Raw genomic sequence first — 18,399 nt, 5'->3', positions numbered from 1 at the left:
GAACGAGTCCCCTTCCTGAGTGGTATGACGGCTGTGTGGTCCCATGGTGTTTATACTTGCGTACTATTGTTTGTACAGATGAACGTGGTACCTTCAGGCATTTGGAAATTGCTCCCAAGGATGAACCAGACTTGTGGAGGTCTAAAAAAAAAAAAAAATCTGAGGTCTTGGCTGATTTCTTTTGATTTGCCCATGATGTCAAGCAAAGAGGCACTGAGTTTGAAGGTAGGCCTTAAAATACATCCACAGGTACACCTCCAATTGACTCAAATAATGTAAATTAGCCTATCAGAAGCTTCTAAAGCCATGACATAATTTTCTAGAATTTTCCAGCATGTTTAAAGGCAACTTAGTGTATGTAAACTTCTGACCCACTGGAATTGTGATATAGTGAATTATAAGTGAAATAATCTGTCTGTAAACAATTGTTGGAAAAATCTACAAAGTAGATGGCCTAAACCGACTTGCCAAAACTATAGTTTGTTAACAAGAAATGTGTGGAGTGGTTGAAAAACGAGTTTTAATGACTTCAACCTAAGTGTATGTAAACTTCTGACTTCAACTGTATGTTCTTCTTGTATTTATGTTTTGAGAAGGCAACTACATTTTGAAAACACATTTACTGTTTTGCAAAAGGCTACAGAGTTCCATTATATCTAGTGAGCTATTTTTTGAAAATCAACAAAATTGTTCCAAAAATTGCTTGTATGCGATTGACAAAAATTGTAAAACAAAAACCCAAAAAAAAAACCTATAATTTCTGAAACTGAACATGTTACAATAAATTCAGTTGCTCCATTTAACCCCAAAAAACAGGAAGTCCACTGGGCAAAAGTGTGCCTGTTTGAAAAACTTACTCGCTTCCTCAAACTAAAAGCTGTTGGATAAACTTCTGTAAAGTAATTGTACTGCTTTTACAAACAAAATCATAGCCACAAACATTTTCACACAGGCATCACAGCTACTTCGAAAAGCTAAATCGGCACCTAATACAAACCTGTGCTGTGCAGTCATGTTGTACATGAACCAGAAGGACACAAACACATTTCACTGCACCTAACCCACTGTATATGACAATAACAAAAAAAGAATGTTTAGTCTGAAACCACAACTGCATGGATTGAGTTTGAATTGACTGCAAAAAACAAAGGCCATATAAAAACGTAAAAAAGACTCAAGATAACCACGTACCCCATACAAGATTCGGTCCTACATACATACCCTAAGCAGGAGTGTCTCCGACCATGGCTGCTTGGGCCATAGCCAAACAGGCTCCCTTTCCTTGGAAATCGGTGATCTTTGTTCATTGTGGGTCAAAGCTTCTGGCTGCTAGAGTATGACTTGCTGGGCTGACAACGAAAAAAAGAGGCTCCACACACCCACAACAGCTGTGAGACGAGCTGGAGCTCAGATGGAGCTCATCCTCTCCGAAGGGCTCTCCTGCCAGGGCTGTAGCCACCACATGCTGCTACCGCCTGGGAAGACCCAGGGAGCGGTGGGTGGGTAGGTGGGTGTCCCCCGACCAGCCCCCCGATCACAGGTGTGCTGCCCTTTGGGCAGGGAGAGCCAGGTGGAGGGGAAGAAAGGACGCAAGCCCTTCTGACGCACCAGGATACTGGGGTAACTGTAGGTCATGAGAAGGGGAGAGGCTGGGGAGAAGCAGAAAATATAGGAACCCCAAGTGCTGTAGGCTACACAAGTCTCAACAAGACCAGCAGTCTTCAGTCGGTGCTCCAGATAGCTTTCTTGAATAGCTGTATTAGCATTCCATTTTGAGGTTGTCTCTTCTGTTGTCCAAACTCCAGAGACGGATTCTTAAATAGAACTGCTGTAGAAAGTCCTTGAAAGATAAAAATGTCCTCTCTTAAAACAAAGTCTCTCACAGTCTTTCTCTGTCTTTCCATCTGTCTCTACAGAAAGGGGAAATCCTCCATGATCCAGTAACCTTCAGCAATGTGAGAAAGAGAAGGGAATGAGGAACGAGTGAGGAGGGCAGAGCGAGCGTTGACCTCTCTCCGCAGTGTGGGAGAGCTTCCTCCGTCCCCAGAGGTGCTAGCTGTGGGGGCTGCAACCAGGGCCCATACGAGTCCCCACAACCGTTTTGAGCTTCTCAGGAGGATATCAACAGTTAAAGTGAAAGAGACTTTAAACACAACCTTTCAGTAAAGAAGGAATTGGATTCAAGAAACTGCGGCAGCGTTGGCATCTTTTCAGGAAAGGAAAATCCAAGACTTCATCGAGTATGCCAGAAGCAGATGGTAAAGTTGGAGATGGTTGCAAAATGGTCAAAAGTATAACTTGCACACCTACCGTATTAAAAAGGCACATGGAGAAAATGTTTATAGTGAATAGAAAACTCCAGTAAAAATAAAAAATAGTTTAAACGTTTTCTGATACCTTCTGATCTTGTTCTTCTTGGTATGTCTGGACTTGTCAGTTTCTGCTGCTACTGGGTCTCTCTCTATCTCGCTCTCTCGCCTGGCAGCCCTAGCCTAGTTAAGGACGACATGTGGGATCGACATGCCTCCCAATGTGGCTTTGTTCCCCCTACAGCTAAGTAATGACATGGTGCATTGTTGGATTCCACGAATAAGGGGTAGCAGGGGGTGAGGGTGCACGCATATGTACTCAGGTGGAGTTTCTAGGTGCACACAGACAACACACACACACAGACAGAGACAGAGACACAGAGAGAGAGAGAGAGACACACAACACACACACTGAAACACACACATGAAAAGCAGACGTAGAGTCTGCACCCAGGGATAAAAACATCAGTGGAGGTTTTCAAGCCCTGTAGTTAGGAAACATACAAAAGTGGCTTATTTCTCAGGAAACCGCTACCCACAACATACGCAATGTCACTCTTGCACAAAGCCAGTCCACCAACATATGTACATAACATATTTGCTGTACTATAGATGAGACTGTAATTGAGACAGCCTTTTTTACATTGTGCCACAGACAGGCCAGGGCTGGAATAAAAGCCTGCAAACCCAGTAGTTTAGTTTCATAGAACAGGCAAACTCAGGCATGTTGGCTCTGATCGCTCTCACGCTACAGTAGCTGCAGACGCTCAATAAAATGCCACAGTAATCATCATCCACCCTGGATTGGGCTGAGAAAGGCCAATGCCCCTGAGCCTTGTACTATACAAAACCTCTGTCTCAACAACAAGACAACCTACTCCCTGACCTCACCTTTTTCCTAGACACTACACACCTTACAGGTGGCTAGAGTCAAAGGTCAAAGACTCCAGCACTCCAAGTCCAAGACCGTTCTCTCTGCTACCACATGTTAAGCAGTACCGGAGCGCCAAGTGTGGAACAAAAGGCACCTGAACAGCTTCTACCCCCAAGCCATAAGCCTGCTGAACAGTTAATCAAATGGCTACCTGGACTATTTACATTGACGCCCTTCATTATTAATTTATCTTAAAATTGTTCTGAACTGACTCTCTTGCACTGGCTATATGTACACTCACTAGACTCTACCCACACATACTACACTGACACTCCAACACACACACACACACACACACACACACACACACACACACACACACACACACACACACACACACACACACACACACACACACACACACACACACACACACACACACACACACACACACACACACACACACACACACACGTTGCTGCTACTCTGTTTATTATATATATTCTGATTTCCTAGTCACTTTTACCCCTATCCTAAACCCAGGGTTGGGGAGTAACGAATTACATGTAAGGGATTACCAAAAAAACGGTAACTGTAATCTGTTACCAGCAAAAATATTGTAATCAGATTAGAGATACGTTTAAAAATGATGATTACTTCGAGGATTAATTTTAAATTCAGAAAGGATGTTTGTGTTTTCTCAATGACATTCAAATCAGCATTGAAAAAAGGTGCAAGTGTAAGTTTGTTCCACCTGAGTGAGTCTGACCACAAGTCAGACACTATGATGACACACCAAATGGGTTCGATGGATCACGGGAAAAGAGAAAGAATAGGCTTATGTAGGCTACAGTCCAAGCTATGTCTTCCAATTGTGAGACTGCAGTCAGAATTCAAAGATTATCCAACTTGAATAAACGCTTGGAGGTAAGGATGACAGCAGTGGTGTAGTCCACGGTGATACGGATATCACTTATTATTGATATCTACATAGTGCATTAATATGACACACTGCTGCAATCTAATTAAGCTATTTGCACCTTACGGATTGTGGTTGTTGTGGATGGCTGTTCACAAATCTAAATGTGTATTTACACCCAATAATGGTTGAATTCAAGAAGTATAAACTACCTATCAATCATTGTTTTTGAAACTAGTGGACAGCCAGTGAAAAATGCACTAACAACAGCTGTATAGTGTGGATACCAGACTATGGAATAAAAGTGGGGCTTTTATTGCTCAATCTAATTCATGCTGATAAAAAAAAAACTATAAATCCATAGGCCTATGGACTCGCACACTTTTGATAGCGGATGTTGCTACATCCATTTTTGGACTTAGAAATTATCTATCTATACACACACAGTACCAGTCAAAAGTTTGGACACACCTAGTCATTCAAGGGTTTTTCTTTATTTTTACTAATTTCTACATTGTAGAATAATAGTGAAGACATCACAACTATGACATAACAAATATGGAATCATGTACCAAACAAAAGAAAGTGTTTAACAAATCTAAATATATTTTAGATTTTAGATTCTTCAAAGTAGCCACCCTTTGCCTTGATGACAGCTTTGCTCACACTTGGCAATCTCTCCACCAGCTTCACCTGGAATGCTTTTCCAACAGTCTTGAAGGAGTTCCCACATATGCTGAGCCCTTGTTGGCTGCTTTTCCTTCACTCTGTGGTCTAACTCATCCAAAACCATCTCAATTGGGTTGAGGTCGGGTGATTGTGGAGGCCAGGTCATCTGATGCAGCACTTCATCACTATCACTCCTTCTTGGTCAAATAGCCCTTACACAGCCTGGAGGTGTGTTGGGTCATCGTCCTGTTGAAAAACAAATTATAGTCCCACAAAGCGCCAACCAGATAGGATTGCGTATCGCTGCAGAATTCTGTGGTAGCCGTGCTGGTTAAGTATTCCTTGAAATACAAAATAAATCACTGACAGTGTCACCAGCAAAGCACCCCCATGCTTCACGGTGGAAACCACACATGCAGAGATCATCTGTTCACCTACTCTGCACTCACAAAGACACAGTGGTTGGAAACAAAAATCTCAAATTTGGACTCATCAGACCAAAGGAGAGATTTCCACCAGTCTAATGTCCATTGCTCGTGTTTCTTGGCCCAAGTAAGTCTCTTCAAATCAAATCAAATCGTATTAGTCACAAGCACCGAATAAAACAGGTGTAGACCTTACAATGAAATGCTTACTTACGAGCCCCTAACCAACAATGCAGTTAAAAAAATACGGATAAGAATAAGAAATAAAAGTAACAAGTAATTAAAGAACAGCAGTAAAATAACAATAGCGAGACTATATACACAGGGTACAGAGTCAATGTGCGGGGGCACCGGTTAGGACAGGTAATGTGTACATGTAGGTAGAGTTATTAAAGTGACTATGCATAGATGATAACAACAGAGAGTAGCAGCAGTGTAAAAGAGAGGGGGGGGATAATGCAAATAGTCTGGGTAGCCATTTGATTAGGTGTTCAGGAGTCTTATGGCTTGGGGGTAGAAGCTGTTTTAGAAGCCTCTTGGACCTAGACTTGGCGCCATTTCCTTTTTTATTTAGCAAATATTTGTCTTACTTTTTAACTCTGTACTGATGGGAATGGGCTCGTAAGTAAGCATTTCACTGTAAAGTCTACCCCTTTTGTAATTGCCGCATGTGACCAATAACATTTTATTTGAGTGTTAAATGACAGTGTTTGATCTCCCAGTTTTAGAACTTTTCATTGACAACAATCCCCCAATTAGTCACATCTACCTCTGTGCAGGTGATTGGGGGATAAGGAGCGAGATCTCACTTCTAATGAGCTGGGTCGTTAAAAAGTTCAGCAGGGAATGTTTGGTTTAATTGGCCTCCCAACAGCTTTGTGGCCCTGCAAGAACATCTCCAGCAGATTCTGTGGTTAGGGAGTACAAAATAAGTTCTTTTTGGAAATAAACTGTAGCCAACTCTCCTGTAATGTTTAAAGTATGGTGTGTATGTTCCCTGGCAGTTCACTATCGAGCTCATTCCTACCCGCTGCATCTGGGCAGGAACCAAAAAACATTTCGGTAGCCTACGGGTACACATAATGCAACACAGACCAAAGGGACAGCTAAATTCTAAAATAAGAATTTGACACTTCAGTGACCCTTATCAGGAGTGGACTGGGGGTGTCCTGGAGTGTGTCAAAGTGCATCAGATTGTGTCCCCTCCCCTGCATAGCCCTGGGTCAGACCCAACCCATGAAAACACACCCAAACGTGTGCTCATCAATCTGTCACTCAGCTGCAGCGTGGAAACAGTCTGACTGGGACAGAGATTGGGAGAGAGGGTGGGGAGGTCTGTAGGCTTGGCTGGAGCTGATACCGAAGAGAACATGGGAGGCTAGATATTAAAATCAGGGGACCAGACAGAACACACACAGACACTATACATTTTTCTATAAAGGCCTGTTTGTCTTCCATGACTGTTAGTCAAGGGTAACCAGGGCAGTCTTATGTTATGGAGTTTTCCACATTAGTCCATGTTTGGTTATAATGAACATAGTTTGTTTATCAACCCCCTCTGTATGATTAATTGCTCCAGACGAAGGGGGACTAAGTGCATCAAAGAGGTGTGTGAGCAGTCCTCTTGCTAGGCCTGGCAGGGACATGAGTCTGTCACAGCAAGTGCAAGGTGTGTGTCCAGTCTGGTCACTGTGAGTGTGATAGCAAACTGAATGAATATGTGCAACATCTAAAACTGTTGACAGACGAGAACGGAGAAATCTGGGAGGGACAACCAACTAGAAAAGGTGTAGGCCTACAAAGTAGTAAGAAGACAGAAGCCTCTTTTGCGGGAATTAAGACGTCATCGTTACACGGATTTACGTCAGAAAATAAAACGCCATAAATGACTTCGTAGGTGTGTTCTGTATCAGAGGTATGCAATACAAAGGCAGCCATCATAACTACAGTACAACATAAATCAGCCCTATCGCGTAAAGACTGCAGCTACTGTACTTCTGGTGAATGTCTGGCCAGCACAGGAGAATCTAAAGTGCTCTAGACAATTGCATCTCATCTGAAGTACTTTCTCTTCAAGTTTTATTAGTCGTTTGTACAGGATACACATGGTATACATCTTCCAACCAAATGCTTACTTGCAGGTTCCTTCTCGACAATGCAACAATAACAAATAAAGATATGGATACGAGCATAAACTAAATCTTGAGCGGCAACCGCAGAAAGTGCTCGGCTGCCAACACATACCTTTATGATGCATCCCCCTTGAGTTTCTTCTGCAAGGCCTCACAGTTCACACTCCCTGCACTGTCAGAGGCTTTATTTATCCTCTGTGACGTTGATACCAGCCGCTAGCTTTTGTGCGTGTATCATCTGCTTAATGCCAATTTTCCTGACACACAAATGTAGTCAGTTTTCCTGCCCTTGTTGCTTGAATGTGCACCTTGATTTCAAGCCAAATACTGTGAAATGACATCTCAAGGTTTTGTATGGGGTCTTGTGGCAATATCAGAAAAAAAAATATTACAAAAATAAATGCAGCAGTCTACTCTCTCTTATACACAAACTAGGGTTTGTTAGCATGATCAAAATGAAGAACAAATGAAACCCTAAAGAATAAAAATTATATCAAAACTACTATCCAGGTTTCTGAGGTAAACATTGTTTTGTTGAGTATGGTGGATGAGAAAAAGACAGGCATTATTGCAGAGAAAGAGTAAGGAGGATGTTTTTGTTAGAACATATAGGATCCAAAGTGGATAAAATGAAGAGCAAGTGAGGAAACTGCTTCTCATCTATGATGATAGATGTGTGAATATTGGACTATAAAAATGTGCCTTCCTGTATTATACTTATGCTAACAAATAAGATAGTATTCTATTGAACCATTTACATTATGTTTGTATTCTTATCTTTTCTTATTGTTGTTGTATACCATGTGAATCCTGTACATATCAAATCAAATGTTATTTGTCACATGCGCCGAATACAACAGGTGTAGACCTTACAGTGAAATGCTTACTTACAAGCCCTTAACCAACAATGCTTTAAGAAGTTAAGAAAAATAAAAAATAAAATAAGTTTTAAAAAACAGAAAATAAAAGTTACAAATAATTAACAGTAAAATAACAAGCGAGGCTATATACAGGGGGTACAGGTACAGAGTCAATGTGCGGGGGCACTGGTTAGTCAAGGTAATTACGGTAATATGTACATGTAGGTAGAGTTAAAGTGACTATGTATAGATTATAAATAGAGTAGCAGCAGCATAAAGAGGGGTCTGGGTAGCCATTTGAGTAGCTGATCAGGAGTCTTATGGCTTGGAGGTAGAAGCTGTTAAGAAGCCTTTTGGACCTAGACTTGGTGCTCCGGTACTGCTTGCCGTGCAGTAGCAAGTCTTTGACAATTTGTAGGGCCTGCCTCTGACACCACCTGGTAAAGAGGTCCTGGATGGCAGGAAGCTTGGCTCCAGTGATGTACTGGGCCGTACGCACTACCCTCTGAAGTGCTTTGCGGTCGGAGGTCGGTGCAGTTACCATACCAGGCAGTGGTGCAACCAGTCAGGATGCTCTCGATGGTGCAGCTGTAGAACCTTCTGAGGATCTGAGGATCTGAGGACCCATGCCAAATCTTTTCAGTCTCGCGAGGGGGAATAGGCTTTGTCGTGCCCTCTTCACAACTGTCTTGGTGTGCTTGGGCCATGATAGTTTGTTGGTGATGTGGACACCAAGGAACTTGAAGCTCTCAAAATGTTCCACTACAGCTCCGTTGATTAGTTTTATACGACTAATAAAACTTGAAACTTGATGGCGTGGTAGGCCCCTCTGTGTAATTAACCTAAACTGGGTTGTTAATCCTGGCAAGGAAGCACAGATCATTCCCTTTTACTTTGACTCCCTACTTTTATGGATTGCAACAACAACAAAAAAATCCTAAACCCTGATGTGGGTTCAGCAAACCCTGACCTAATCTTAATCTCAGCCGTTCGGGGTTAAACCCTAAAACTGACCTTGGATCAGCTCTTAGAGGCAACTTAAAGGGATACTTCAGGATTTTGGCAATGAGGCCATTCATCTACTTCCCCAGAGGCTGATGAACTTGTGGATACCATTTATATGTCTCTGTGTCCAGTATGAAGGAAGCTAGAGGTACAGTGCCTTCAGAAAGTATTCACACCCCTAGACTTTTTCCCAAAACATTTGTGTTGGACTGAATTAAAAATGTATCAAATTAAGAATTTTTGTCACTGGCCTACACACAATACACCATAATGTGAAAGTGGAATCGTTTTTCAACATTTTTACAAATTAATAAAATAATTTGTTATGGCACGCCAGGAGTAAACATTTGCATAACAAGTCACATAATAAGTTGCATGGACTCTCTGTGCAATAATATTTTTTAACATAGTTTTTTTCAATCACTACCTAATCTCTGTACCCCACACATACAATTATCTGTAAACTCCCTCAGTCGAGCAGTGAATTTCAAACACAGATTCAACCACAAAGACCAAGGAGATTTTCAAATGCCTCACAAAGAAGAGCACCTATTGGTAGATGGGTAAAAAAAATGAAAAGCAGCCATTGAATATTCCTGTGAGCATGGTGAAGTTATTAATTACTCTTTGGATGGTGTATAAATACACCAAATCACAAAAAAGATAAAGGCATCCTTCCGAACTTAGTTACCGGAGAAGAAGGAAACCGCTCAGGGATTTCACTATAAGGCCAAAAAAGTTTAATGGCAGTGATAAGAGAAATCTTAGAATGGATCAACAACATTGTAGTTACTCCACAATACTGACCTAATTGACAGAGTAAATAAAGTAATACTGCAATAAAGTAATACTGTAAAAACTTGGCAAAGCAGTTCGCTTTTTGTCCTGAAAAGAAAGTGTTATGTTTGGGGCAAATCCAATACAACACATTACTGAGTACCACTTTCAAGCATAGCGGTGGCTGCATAATGTTATAGGTATGCTTGTTATCGTTAAGGCCTGGGGAGTTTTTCAGGATAAAAAATAAACGGAATGGAGCTAAGCACAGACACAATCCTGGAGGAAAACTTGGTTCAGCCTGCTTTGCAACCGACACAGAGATGAATTCACCTTTCAGCAGGACAATAACCTAAAACACAAGGCCAAATCTACACTGGAGTTGCTTACCAAGAAAACTATTAAATATTCCTGATTGGGCAAGTTACAGTTTTGTCTTACAGTGCATTCGGAAAGTATTCAGACCCCTTGACTTAAGCCACATTTTGTTACGTTACAGCCTTATTCTAAAATGGATTAAATACACGTTTTTCCTCATCAATCTACACACAATACAACATAATGACAAAGCAAAAACATGTTTAGAAATGTTTGCAAATGTATTAAAAAAAGAAAAAAGTATTCAGACCCTTTGCTTTGAAACTCGAAATTGAGCTCAGGTGCGTCTGGTTTCCATTGATCATCCTTGAGATGTTTCTACAACTTGATTGGAGTCCACCTGTGGTAAAATCGATTGATTGGACATGATTTGGAAAGGCACACACCTGTCTATATAAGGTCCCACAGTGCATGTCGGAGCAAAAACCAAGCCATGAGGATAAAGGAATTGTCCGTAGGCACATATCTGGAGCATTGAAGGTCCAAGAACACATTGGCATCCATCATTCTTAAATGGAAGAAGTTTGGAACCACTAAGACTCTTCCTAGAGCTGGCCACCAAGCCAAACTGAGCAATCGGGAGAGAAGGGCCTTGGTCAGGGAGGTGACCAAGAAACCAATGGTCACTGACAGAGTTCCAGAGTTCCTCTGTAGAGATGGGAGAACCTTCCAGAACGACAACCATCTCTGCAGCACTCCACCAATCAGGCCTTTATGGTAGGGTGGCTAGACGAAAGCCACTCCTCAGTAAAAAGGCACGACAGCCCGCTTGGAGTTTGCCAAAAGGCACCTAAAAGACTCTCAGATCATGAGAAACAAGATTCTCTGGTCTGATGAAACCAAGATTGAACTCGCTGTCTTGAACGCCAAGCATCACGTCTGGAGGAAACCTGGCACCATCCCTATAGTGAAGCATGGTGGTGGCAGCATCACACTGTGAGGATGTTTTGCAGCGGCAGGGACTGGGAGACTAGTCAGGATCGAGGAAAAAAATTAACGGCGCAAAGTATAGAGAGATCCTTGATGAAAACCTGCTCCAGAGCGCTCAGGACCTCAGACTGGGGTGAAGGTTCACCTTGTAACAGGACAACAACCCTAAGCACACAGCCAAGACAACGCCGGAGTGGCTTTGGGACAAGTATCTGAATGTCCTTGAGTGGCCCAGCCAGAACCTGGACTTGAACCCAATTAAACATCTCTGGAGGAGCCGTGCAGCGACGCTCCATATCCAACCTGACAGAGTTTGAGAGGATCTGCAGAGAAGAATCAAATCAAATTGTATTTGTCACATGGTTAGCAGATGTTAATGCGAGTGTAGCGAAATGCTTGTGCTTCTAGTTCTGACCATGCAGTAATATCTAACAAGTAATCTAACAATTTCACAACTACAAGTGTAAAGGAATGAATAAGAATATGTACATAAAAATATATGGATGAGCGATGGCCGAACGGCATAGGCAAGATGCAGTGATGGTATAAAGTACATACATATGAGATGAGTAATGTAGGGTATGTAAACATTATATAAAGTGGCATTGTTTAAAGTGGCTAGTGATACATTTATTACATCCAATTTTTAATTATTAAAGTGGCTAGAGATTTGAGTCAGTATGTTGGCAGCAGCCACTCAATGTTAGTGATGGCTGTTTAACAGTCTGATGGCCTTGAGATAGAAGCTGTTTTTCAGTCTCTTGGTCCCAGCTTTGATGCACCTGTACTGACCTCGCCTTCTGGATGATAGCGGGGTGAACAGGCAGTGGCTCGGGTGGTTGTTGTCCTTGATGATCTTTTTGGCCTTCCTGTGACATTGGGTGGTGTAGGTGTCCTGGAGGGAAGGTAGTTTGCCCCCGGTGATGCGTTGTGCAGACCTCACTACCCTCTGGAAAGCCTTACGGTTGTGGGCAGAGCAGTTGCCGTACCAGGCGGTGATACAGCCCGACAGGATGCTCTCGATTGTGCATCTGTAAAAGTTTGTGAGTGTTTTTGGTGACAAGCCAAATTTCTTCAGCCTCCTGAGGTTGAAGAGGCGCTGCTGCGCCTTCTTCAGCACGCTGTCTGTGTGGGTGGACCATTTCAGTTTGTCCGTGATGTGTATGCCGAGGAACTTAAAACTTCCCACCTTCTCCACTACTGTCCCGTCGATGTGGATAGGGGGCTGCTCCCTCTGCTGTTTCCTGAAGTCCACAATCATCTCCTTTGTTTTGTTGACATTGAGTTTGAGGTTATTTTCCTGACACCACACTCCGAGTGCCCTCACCTCCTCCCTGTAGGCTGTCTCGTCGTTGTTGGTAATCAAGCCTACCACTGTAGTGTCGTCTGCAAACTTGATGATTGAGTTGGAGGCGTGCATGGCCATGCAGTCATGAGTGAACAGGGAGTACAGGAGAGGGCTGAGAAAGCACACTTGTGGGGCCCCAGTGTTCAGGATCAGCGGGGTGGAGATGCTGTTTCCTACCCTCACCACCTGGGGGCGGCCCTTCAGGAAGTCCAGGACCCAGTTGCACAGGGCAGGGTCGAGACCCAGGGTCTCGAGCTTAATGACGAGTTTGGAGGGTACTATGGTGTAGTATTCAGATGGGAGAAATGGTGGTGGCAGCATGGGAGAAACTCCGCAAATAAAAGGTGTGCCAAGCTTGTAGCATCATACCCAAGACTCAAGGCTGTAATTTCTGCCAAAGGTGCATCAACAAAGTACTGAGTAAAGCGTCTGAATACTTCAGTAAATGTGATATAATTGTAATTTATTTTCATAAATTTGATAACATTTCTAAAAACCTATTTTTGCTATGTCATTATGGGGTATTGTGTGTAGATTGATGAGCGGGAAAAAGCTATTTAATCCATTTTAGAATAAGGCTGTAACATAACAAAACATATCAAAATGTGGAGAAAGTCAAGGGGTCTGAATACTTTCCCAAATGCACTGTAAATCTACTTGAAAATCTATGACCTGAAAATGGCTGTCTAGCAATGATCATCAACCAATTTGACAGAGCTGAAATACTTTTTAAAAGAAGAAATGGACAAATGTTGCACAATCCAGGTGTTTTGTTTTTCATGAATTTTTTACAAATGTTAGAATTTTTCTTCCACTTTGACATTAGAGTATTTTGTGAAGATCATTGACAAAAATGTACAATTTAATCCCACTTCATAAAACAACAAAATGGGGAAAAAGTCAAGGATTATGAATACTTTCTGAAGGCACTGCAGTTTCGTGAGCCAATGCTAACTAGCGTTAGCGCAATGAAGAAGTCTAGGGGTATCTACTAGCATGAAGAAGTCTAGGGGTATCTACTAGCATGAAGAAGTCTAGGGGTATCTACTAGCATGCCAGAATCCTTTAAACCAGGCTGATAAAAAAAAAATATTTACAAATATACTGCTCAAAAAAATAAAGGGAACACTTAAACAACATCTTAGATCTGAATGAAAGAAATAATCTTATTAAATACTTTTTTCTTTACATAGTTGAATATGCTGACAACAAAATCACACAAAAATAATCAATGGAAATCCAATTTATCAACCCCTGGAGGTCTGGATTTGGAGTCACACTCAAAATTAAAGTGGAAAACCACACTACAGGCTGATCCAACTTTGATGTAATGTCCTTAAAACAAGTCAAAATGAGGCTCAGTAGTGTGTGTGGCCTCCACGTGCCTGAATGACCTCCCTACAATGCCTGGGCATGCTCCTGATGAGGTGGCGGATGGTCTCCTGAGGGATCTCCTCCAAGACCTGGACTAAAGCATCCGCCAACTCCTGGACAGTCTGTGGTGCAACGTGGCGTTGGTGGATGGAGCGAGACATGATGTCCCAGATGTGCTCAATTGGATTCAGGTCTGGGGAACGGGCGGGCCAGTCCATAGCATCAATGCCTTCCTCTTGCAGGAACTGCTGACACACTCCAGCCACATGAGGTCTAGCATTGTCTTGCATTAGGAGGAACCCAGGGCCAACCGCACCAGCATATGGTCTCACAAGGGGTCTGAGGATCTCATCTCGGTACCTAATGGCAGGCAGTCAGGCTACCTCTGGCGAGCACATGGAGGGCTGTGCGGCCCCCCAAAGAAATGCCACCCCACACCATGACTGACCCACCGCCAAACCGGTCATGCTGGAGGATGTTGCAGGCAGCAGAACGTTCTCCACGGCGTCTCCAGACTCTGTCACGTCTGTCACATGCTCAGTGTGAACCTGCTTTCATCTGTGAAGAGCACAGGGCGCCAGTGGCGAATTTGCCAATCTTGGTGTTCTCTGGCAAATGCCAAACGTCCTGCACGGTGTTGGGCTGTAAGCACAACCCCCACCTGTGGACGTCGGGCCCTCATACCACCCTCATGGAGTCTGTTTCTGACCGTTTGAGCAGACACATGCACATTTGTGGCCTGCTGGAGGTCATTTTGCAGGGCTCTGGCAGTGCTTCTCCTGCTCCTCCTTGCACAAAGGCGGAGGTAGCGGTCCTGCTGCTGGGTTGTTGCCCTCCTACGGCCTCCTCCACGTCTCCTGATGTACTGGCCTGTCTCCTGGTAGCGCCTCCATGCTCTGGACACTACGCTGACAGACACAGCAAACCTTCTTGCCACAGCTCGCATTGATGTGCCATGCTGGATGAGCTGCACTACCTGAGCCACTTGTGTGGGTTGTAGACTCCGTCTCATTCTACCACTAGAGTGAAAGCACCGCCAGCATTCAAAAGTGACCAAAACATTAGCCAGGAAGCAAAGGAACTGAGAAGTGGTCTGTGGTCCCCATCTGCAGAACCACTCCTTTATTGGGGGTGTCTTGCTAATTGCCTATAATTTCCACCTGTTGTCTATTCCATTTGCACAACAGCATGTGAAATTTATTGTCAATCAGTGTTGCTTCCTAAGTGGACAGTTTGATTTCACAGAAGTGTGATTGATTTGGAGTTACATTGTGTTGTTTAAGTGTTCCCTTTATTTTTTTGAGCAGTGTATATTCCCATGAATAGTATACAACACCAGGCACCACACCCTGTTTTTTTTTCTCTTTATATCTATATCAAAATTAACCAGTTGAATTTAGACACAAATATAATATTTGTTTTGTATAAAAAAAATAAAAAAAATGAAATAATGTAAGAAAATATGCAAATGTTGACAATATGCATGTGCCTATACTGCCAATCCACTTTTCTAGACACTGGATGAAGTCAGGTCTTTCATCAAATCAAATTTTATTGTCCACATACATATATTTAGCAGATGTTACTGCGGGTGTCGCAAAATGCTTATGTTTCTAGCTCCAACAGTGCAGTAGTATCTAACAATTCACAACAATACACACAAATCTCAAAGTAAAAGAATGTAATTAAGAAATATATAATTATTAGAGTGAGCAATGTCAGAGTGGCATTGACTAGAATACAGTATATACACAAATTAAATTAGTAAAACAGTATGTAAACATTAACATTTGAAAAGGACACACATATGATAAACAATGATCTTTTTATCTAAAAAACAGCACTGACATGCATGAGAAATTTCAGCATATATTTTCTTAGAGAATCTTAACCCATCCATTAGGGGTGGTGCCACAGTTGTGATTGGTAATAGAATAAAAATAATAATAGTTGCATGAATCAAATATTCTATATTATACAATTATTGGATTATGCGTACAATTATAATGAAGGTGCTGTAAATCTGTGTACATTTTACATATTATTCAAAACCAGCTTTCCAGTTAACTACTTCCCTGCCAGCAGCAGAGGGGGGTGGGGGGTGGGGGGGGGGGGGTCATCTGCTGCTCTATCAGGTACTCAACAGACGGTGCTAAATAGAAAATTGCAATTAACTTGCAAATAAATAATCATAACAGTCAGTGGGAGCCTGGGATCTGACTTGAGTAGTATTCCAGAAAGCCACATAATTGATTTAGCGAGATCTGTCAAACCAGAACGTGTGCAAACACCATTAAATAGTACCCGCAAAACACCAGTCTCAATGTCAACAGTGAAGATGCGACTCCGGAATGCTGGCCTTCTAGGCAGAGTTCCTCTGTCCAGTGTCTGCGTTCTTTTGCCCATCTTAATCTTTTCTTTTTATTGGCCAGTCTGAGATATGGCTTTTTCTTTGCAACTCTGCCTAGAAGGCCAGCATCCCGGAGTCGCCTCTTCACTGTTGACGTTGAGACTGGTGTTTTGCGGGTACTATTTAATGAAGCTGCCAGTTGAGGACTTGTGAGGAATCTTTCTTAAACTAGACACTCTAATGTACTTGTCCTCTTGCCCAGTTGTGTACTGGGGCCTCCCACTCCTCTTTCTATTCTGGTTAGAGCCAGTTTGCACTGTTCTGTGAAGGGAGTAGTATACAGCGTGGTATGACATCTTCAGATTCTTGGCAATTTCTCACATGGAATAGCCTTCATTTCTCAGAACAAGAATAGACTGACAAGTTTCAGAAGAAAGTTCTTTGTTTCTGGCCATTTTGAGCCTGTAATCAAACCCACAAATGCTGATGCTCCAGATACTCAACTAGTCTAAAGAAGGCCAGTTTTATTGCATTTTTTAAATCAGGACAAGAGTTTTCAGCTTTGCTAACAGAATTTCAAAAGGGTTTTCTAATGATCAATTAGCCTTTTAAAATGATAAAGTTGGATTAGCTAACACAACGTGCCATTGGAACACAAGAGTGATGGTTGCTGATAATGGGCCTCTGTAAACCGATGTTGATAATCCATTAAAAATCCAGCTACAATAGTCATTTACAACAATAACAATATCTACACTGTATTTCTGATCAATTTGATGGACAAAAATGTGGTTGTTTTTTCGAAAACAAGGACATTTCTAACACTGCCGTTCAAAAGTTTGGGGTCACTTAGAAATGTCCTTGTTTTTGAAAGAAAAGCACATTTTTGTCCATTAAAATAACATCAAATTGATCATTATGTATGTATGTATGCATATACATTTTAAACAAAAACATTAAATGTTTTTAAAATGGACTGTTCTCCTGCTACCGCGGTACCGGAGCGCCAAGTCTAGGTCCAAAAGTCTTCTTAACAGTTTCTACCCCCAAGCCATAAGACTCTTGAACAGCTAATCAAATGGCTACCCAGACTATTTGCATTGCTGCCCCCCCCTTTTACACTGCTGCTACTCTCTGTTTATTATCTATGCTCAGTCACTTTAACTCTACCTACATGTACATATTACCTCAACGATCTCGACTAACCGGTACCCCCTGTATATAACCTCGCTATTGCGGCTCTTTAATTATTTGTTACTTTAATTTTTTACTTACATACTTTTTCTTAAACCTGCATTGTTGGTTAAGGGCTTGAAGTAAGCATTTCACTGTAAGGTCTACTACACCTGTTGTATTCGGCGCATGTGACAAATAAAATTGGATTTGATTTAAATAAATACAGGACTTTTCCACCAATCAGATTCTTGATTGCCACTACAGCCTGTCCCTTCTTGGAAAATCCACTTGACATCGGAGCCTGCATTGTTCGCCGTGCTTTACAAAGGGAACTAATTATTGGACCTTGAATAAATAATTATCAGAATTTACCCATTGAGCAAATGTAACACTTTTTTTGCAACTGGAAGTTTTTTTATGACTTTGTTACATTCCCTGGCCATCAAGCTGTCCATATAATCTAGGAGGAATTTTACAGAATTGCAGGTACAGTAGGCTGCGGCTCAGTTGACTGCCAGCGATGCCTTGTTAATCTCAATTTAATAAGCCTCGACAACATGATAAAAATGATAAATAGCCTAATTCATCCTGCAGATTTTCCAAACGTCATTGGTGCTATAGATGGACACATATCCCCCATTCAAAGACTCGGGATCAAATGAATTTTTACTAGGATTAAATGTCAGGAATTGTGAAAAACTGAGTTTAAATGTATTTGGCTTAGGTGTATTTAAAGTCGGAAGTTTAAATACACCTAAGCCAAATACATTTAAACTCAGTTTTTCACAATTCCTGACATTTAATCCTAGTAAAAATTCCCTGTCTTAGGTCAGTTAGGATCACCACTTTATTTTAAGAATGTTAAATGTGAGA

At 41.9% G+C, this 18,399-nt stretch overlaps 1 protein-coding gene and 1 long non-coding RNA gene across 4 annotated transcripts in view; one reads left to right on the top strand and one right to left on the bottom strand.

The window, feature by feature from the left end:
* The window catches only part of pde4cb (phosphodiesterase 4C, cAMP-specific b), a 143,450-nt gene that overhangs the window by 56,598 nt on the left and 68,453 nt on the right, over window positions 1–18,399 (bottom strand). The gene's annotated exons all lie outside the window — the stretch shown is intronic.
* On the top strand, window positions 890–2,394 carry LOC115151676 (uncharacterized). Its single transcript, XR_003867342.1, has 2 exons — window positions 890–1,620; window positions 1,917–2,394. It is a non-coding gene; the product is annotated as an uncharacterized LOC115151676 (long non-coding RNA).

This window comes from Salmo trutta, chromosome 17 (assembly GCF_901001165.1).
Source record: "Salmo trutta chromosome 17, fSalTru1.1, whole genome shotgun sequence".
Classification (NCBI taxonomy): domain Eukaryota; kingdom Metazoa; phylum Chordata; class Actinopteri; order Salmoniformes; family Salmonidae; genus Salmo; species Salmo trutta.
The sequence above is the reverse complement of the archived record's forward strand: the minus strand, read 5'-3'. Positions and strand labels throughout refer to the sequence as shown.